The sequence below is a fragment of the Silene latifolia genome, chromosome 8, assembly GCF_048544455.1.
Source record: "Silene latifolia isolate original U9 population chromosome 8, ASM4854445v1, whole genome shotgun sequence".
NCBI lineage: Eukaryota > Viridiplantae > Streptophyta > Magnoliopsida > Caryophyllales > Caryophyllaceae > Silene > Silene latifolia.
Window position 1 is genome coordinate 11,332,248 of NC_133533.1, and position 6,160 is coordinate 11,338,407.

A 6,160-nucleotide genomic window follows, 5' to 3' on the forward strand; every position below is an offset into this window, starting at 1 on the left:
ATTCACCAACTCCACAATCTGAATTACCTAGATATTGAAGAAGTATAAAGTTGACCTCATATTACAAATAGCTAGAACTTGGGAGCCATTTTATAATAATGAACCTAAAAATAATGCTTGATGTTCAATCATACACTATATCATATATTCCCTCTTTCCCGATCATTTGCTGTCCTTTTCCATAATGGGGTATCTCGGCGAGTTGTTATTCTTTCTATTTTAAGAATGAACTTGGTTAACAATTTGATCATTCACATTCAATTTGTTCCACTCAATTAGTCTGGCCAATTACAAAGCATCTAACTAAAACACGTCAAGAAATTCCCAGTAACATCCATAAATGTAAGTCCGTGACAGCCAAACCGCAAAACTCTTCCAATAAAAAAATATTTTAAAGTATGTAGAAATTACCATTGCTTTTCCCTGTGCCAAGGCAGCATGCTTTGCAATAATTTCAGCCACCTCATATTCAAACCCACCTTTACCGAGCGGGCAAATCCGACCAGGCATACGACCAGTGCAACCGTCAACATCAAATCCCTTTAGCATGAACAAATGAGGAAAACAATGTTAGCTTCAAAGTTGCAACATACTGTAGATAGTTAACCAGAGATTATAAAAAAGTGAGGAATAATAAGACAACCTGTGACTCTTCAACTTTGTTCATGTAATTGTCGAATTCATTATAATTCATTCGGCGAAAGGGTTTCTGCTTTTCAGTCAGATACTCTTCGGGTCCGTACACAGTTCCCACAAGGTTACCACATGCATAATCATCAATATCAGCCTGTCGATCCTTTGGCGTATCTTCCATCTTCTAATGATTACCTGGTTATCAGTCCTTCAAAATTAACAGGGATTGTTGTTGCGCAGAATAAAACTGATGCAAGAATTCATCCGTTAATAAAATAGGACCATACGGCGATCGAAAACCGAAACAGAAATGAATACAAAGTGCAGAACACGATTGTTAAACATAAGATAAAGGCTCCAATCACACAAGAAATTCGGTGGATAAAAAGTATTTCTGAAACCCTAATTACTTTAATCATTTTTCCAAACAAAATTATGAAGAAAAATGATTGTATACTAATTACTTAAGGTAATAACGTAAATTAAACATGTAAATTGTAATTACGCTTAATTATCAAGGGAGAGAAGACAGCGAACCGAGAGTTAAAAGGCAAGACACCGAACGCGAGAAGTTAAATGTCAGCGAACCAAGAGGAGGAAAAGGGGTAATAATCTAGTGTTGTACGTGGGTGAAAATATATAGACTGACTTATAGAACGTTAAACATTTAATCACGGGTAGAGGTGTTTATATGCGGGCTTGGGCTAGATATGAACCGGGCTCATGTTTAATTTTTGGCGGGTTCGGGACATGTTAGTGGGCCGGGCCTTTATATTTTTCCTAAAATGCCTTGTTTGTACCGCTTTTTTTGCGGGTGGGATGAGCTGGGTTTAATGGACGAGACGATCCAAGAACAGCTCTAATCACGGGTAAGTGGGCAACCCGCGTTCCATTGAACTCGGCTTCTCCGGTCCGTAGAATTAATGGATATGAATAGAGTTGTGCGATGGGCTGGGCTGAGTGCCAGCAGCCTAGGCACGAGTCACGACACTCAATGAGGATCAGGCTAGGCCGGGTCAGTTTTGTCTAGCCCGAGCTCGGCTCATTGAGCAACGGGCCAGGGTCGGGCCAAGCTGGGACTTTATACTCCGTATATTTTTTATTGGTGTTTGGACCGGACTCGCCCAAGGAGATTGAGGCACTAGCCCGACTCGAGCATGACATTGGCTGGGCTGGCCTGACAGTTGGGCTGCCAGATGTTGGCTAACGAAGCCGTGATGGGTTGGGCTGGCAGTATGTAGAATAAACGGATATGAACAACGCAAGTACGAGTTCAACTTAGAAAATTACAAAGACCTGACTTGTAACCCACACAAAACCTACAAATAAGATTATACATCCAGTTGTACTATAAGCATTGTACAACCAAAGTATAAGAATCCGAGTTTATATGTATTTTTTCTAAGCTAATTTAAAGTTTATTTTTTTAATGTGTAAATGAATTAACTCAATATTTTCTAATAAAGCTCATATTCTTTAACATAAAGCTCAAATACTTTATCACAAAGCTCAGATTCTACACCGTACAACATATACAACTGATTGTATAGTCTATAAATTGAACAAAACGGCTAACTTGCTTATTAGTAGGCCATTCAAATTATTTGAGCTCCACTCTTATTAGGTCCAAGAATCACCTATAATAAGGAGTATTGTTCGGGCTAGCTTATTAAAATTAGATAAAAAATTAATATAATATTCCCTCTATTTTAGTCATTTATTTAACTATTTTATTTTAGTGCGTTTTATTCATTTATATATCTTTTTATTTTGGGAATATTTTTTAAGATTAATTTGACCACCCACCCACAAGCTTCCTTGTCATACAATGACACTATCTACAAATAGTCCCTTCCACTTTCTTTGTTATTTGTGCTAAAACGAAAAGTAAACAAATGACCGGGAGTAGTTATTCGTAAGGTTTATGATTGATCACAGTGAAATTATGTTATAAGTAATATATAATGTGTGTAGAGGCTGCCAAAAAAAAAAATGTGCGTACAGAATAACATGTGTCATTCTAATGTTCTATACGGATTATTATTCTTTGATCATCCTTCTTAAGATCAATGTTGATGGCTAAGTGGCTAACTAATAATTATACATACATGTTTAGTACGCCCTCCGTCACAGTTAATAGTTTACACTTGTTTTATTTTCCTCTCACAAAATAAAGTAAGTGTAAACTGATGGGGCATATTCTGCACCCGCTGATCGAGTCAACATATTGAGCAAGGTCAAAGATATCCACAAGCAAGTCAACGACTTAGATGATTTAACCGACGCAGCCGTCGGCTTTGTCTCTTGGGTCTCTTTGGTACAACTAGCGTAGGGGCACATATCCGCGAACTCATATCCAAGACCCCTCGGCGGCGAGTCAACAGGGCCCGCCGGCCTGCCATGGGTCCCTCGGCCGAGGGTAGATCAGTCTTTCCACCTGCTAGCCACTTGGCCACTACGTGACAAAAGGCGAAAGTCTATAAATACTCCTCAACTCTCATTGAGGAAAGGATCCAAAAAAATAACCTAAATATCTCATAATCTGGTAATATCTTCCTTATCTCTCTAGAATATATATTTCGCCAAGTAACACATAACTTAATCCCTTTAAGTTTACTGACTTGAGCGTCGGAGTGAGTTCGCTCGGTCCAAAACCGAGCCCTCAGTTTGTTCATTGTTTCAGGAGACCGAAATGGAGATTCAACCAAAGACGTCATTCTACAAGCACGGGTGGTAACAAATAACTGCTCTGGAATTACACCCGGAACAATTGGCGCCGTCTGTGGGAATAGATACTAGAAGCTAGACACATTCATTCCCAAACAAAAAAAAACACAAAACAAAAACCCACCCAAAAAGCTAAGAAGATGTCGAAACAACAAGAGGTATTCGTGACTGACGAAACCGAATTCTGCCAAGATGATACCGTCCACAATTCTGGGGTTGCGCAACCCTCCACCGGCCGAGTAATCCAACCGGAGTATGGGATGCCAATAATACCAGATACGCCGCTGCCCGCCGACCAGGTCACCATCATGGGACATGTGGTTGATGCAGCTAAACTGAAGCTACTCCTGGACCTAATTGGTAGCACGCCGGCTCACACTGTCACACCGACAAGAGCGGCGACACCCGTCCAGGAGACCAGGGCCCAAAATGTGACTCCGAGAAACTTGAACGGAGCACTAGGAGAAGTTGACCCTGTCAAGACGCCGGGGGAGCCCAGAGTGCTAGTGGTAGACCCGAGTCCTTCCCGCACTCGCGGGAAGACGGCGTCGCCGCAGCACCGACGAGGCATGCCCCAGAGGAGTGAAAGAAGTCCGACTCGCCAGAGTCAGAGAAGAAGCCCGACTCACCAGAGTCGGAGAAGAAGCCCTTCCCGCCACGGGGAGAGGAGCCGAACTAGGGATGCGAGGAGCCAATCGCCGCGTGTCGTTCGACACGTGGTCAGACAGCCCCTCAGCGCCTACGTCCTAGAGACCCCGGTGCCGACTAAGCTGAAGTTGCCACCCATATCATACAAAGGAGAAGGCGACCCAACCGACCACGCCGAGGCTTTCGAGTCTTACATGTCGGTATGGGAGCAACCCGATGAGGTTTGGTGCCGAGTCTTCCCAACGACACTGCATGGGATGGCACAAAGCTGGTACAAGGGGCTACCCGATGGGTCGGTATACTGTTACGCCGACCTAAGGGACATATTTTTAGCCCAGTATTCTTGCAATAAGAGGAGGGCCGTCGAGACATCGGACCTCCTGACTATCAGACAGGAGGGAGGCGAGTCTCTCCGAAGTTATGTGAAGAGGTTCGACGCCAAGGTTCAGCAGATTCGTGAGCTGAACAGTGAGCTGGCAGCTTTCGCACTGATGAAAGGCCTCCCAAGAGGGGACTTAAAAAATGAGCTCATCAAGTGCGGCGGCCTGAACCTAGACTCCGCCAGGAAGATGGCCGATCAGGCCATAAAGGTGGAAGACTACCACAAAACCTGGGTAGGCCCCAGCGAAGCCGGGCACACAGAGAATAAGAGCCGCCGGGAGGACAACCCAGATGAAAGACGCCGTGACAATAATAGGTCACGGTCTGACAGGTCCGCCAGGAAACAGAACTCGGTGGGTGCCGGGGGGAGTTCGGGAACGTACTACCAAAAGCGGTACAATGATCACACCCCCCTGGTCGTATCTGCCGCCGAGGTCTTCGCCCTGAGCAAGAACGAGGGTCAGAAGTGGGAAAGGCCCCTGTGCCAAGGGGGGACGGTGACACGAGCCGATCTTGTGAGTACCACGGCCACACCGGTCACTTAATCGACAACCGCCGCATCTCGAAGAATGCCATTGAAGAGCGATCCGGAAGGGGAGCCTCGGCAAATATGTTGCCAAAGGCCAAAAGACTGATGCCGGCGGTTCAAACAAGAAATCCGTCTTTGAACGGATAGGAGTGATCCATGTTGTCATCGGGGGCAATGAGAACGGTGGGTCCGCTCATGGGCACAAACGGCACTCGAACGAGCCGTATCGGGCCATCAACTTTGTGCCCAAAACAGCGATCCCCGCTTCCAACATCCCCGATATGACTATTGGGAAGAAGGACTACGAGGGAGTCATCGCCCCTCACAGCGACCCACTCGTAGTCCACTTGGACATAGTCAACCACCTAGTCAAGAGGTGCCTGATTGACACAGGCGCCTACACGAAAATCATGTTCAGAGAGTGCTTTCTCGGCCTCGGTTTGAAGGTCGAGGACCTGAGCCCCTGCACCAATCCGCTGTACAGCTTTTCCGGGGCCGGACTGGTACCCCTGGGGTCAATCAGACTGCCGGTGATGTTCGGCGAGGGGAATGCGGCTAAGAATGTCCTAGCTGAGTTCGTGGTCATTGACGGCTCGTCCGCCTACAACGTTCTCATAGGCCGAGTCACTCTGAGCGAGACCGATGCAGTAATGTCCATCCGGGCCTTGACACTGATGTATGTCTCGGACCGGGGGGAAGCGCATAAGCTCGTCTCTAAGGACGAGAAGGACGAGGTGGTCAACGTCCAGATATCTGCCAGAGGATGCAACATGCAATCCCTCAAAGTGGCAAAGAAATCCGAGAAGAGGAAGAGCCCATCCTTACAACAGGAGGGCGACCACATGGATGCAACTGTCGGCATGGTCGAGGGAGCCGAGACTGAAGAAGTGGAAATTGACCCAGGGCGCACCGTAACTATCGGTGTCAACCTGGAACCAAAATTCAGGGCCGCTCTCCTAGACCTGCTGAGGAAGAACAAAGACGTCTTCGCCTACTCAGCGGCCGAGATGCCAGGCGTGAGCCGGGAGGTAATTGTTCACAAGCTGAACGTGCTCTCCACCGCTCGCCCCGTCAAGCAAAGGATGAGGAACTTCTCAGCCGAGAAGGATGAGGCCATCAAAGCCGAGGTAGATAAATTACTAGCGGCGGGCTTTATCATGCCTTGTACTTATCCTGAGTGGTTAGCTAATGTTGTAATGGTGAGGAAGTCATCGGGGGCGTGGAGGATGTGTGTAGATTTTA

At 46.2% G+C, this 6,160-nt stretch overlaps 1 long non-coding RNA gene across 2 annotated transcripts; it reads right to left on the reverse strand.

Annotated features, from left to right (window-relative positions):
* Positions 1-411: 411 nt before the first annotated feature.
* Positions 412-1,237, reverse strand: LOC141596380 (uncharacterized). Of its 2 annotated transcripts, none has more exons than XR_012522459.1 (3): positions 1,139-1,236; positions 644-828; positions 412-540 (listed from the first exon to the last, which is right to left on the reverse strand). It is a non-coding gene; the product is annotated as an uncharacterized LOC141596380 (long non-coding RNA). The 2 variants fall into 2 exon arrangements; XR_012522460.1 differs by having other exon boundaries at positions 417-540; positions 1,171-1,237.
* Between the last annotated feature and the right edge of the window lie 4,923 nt (positions 1,238-6,160).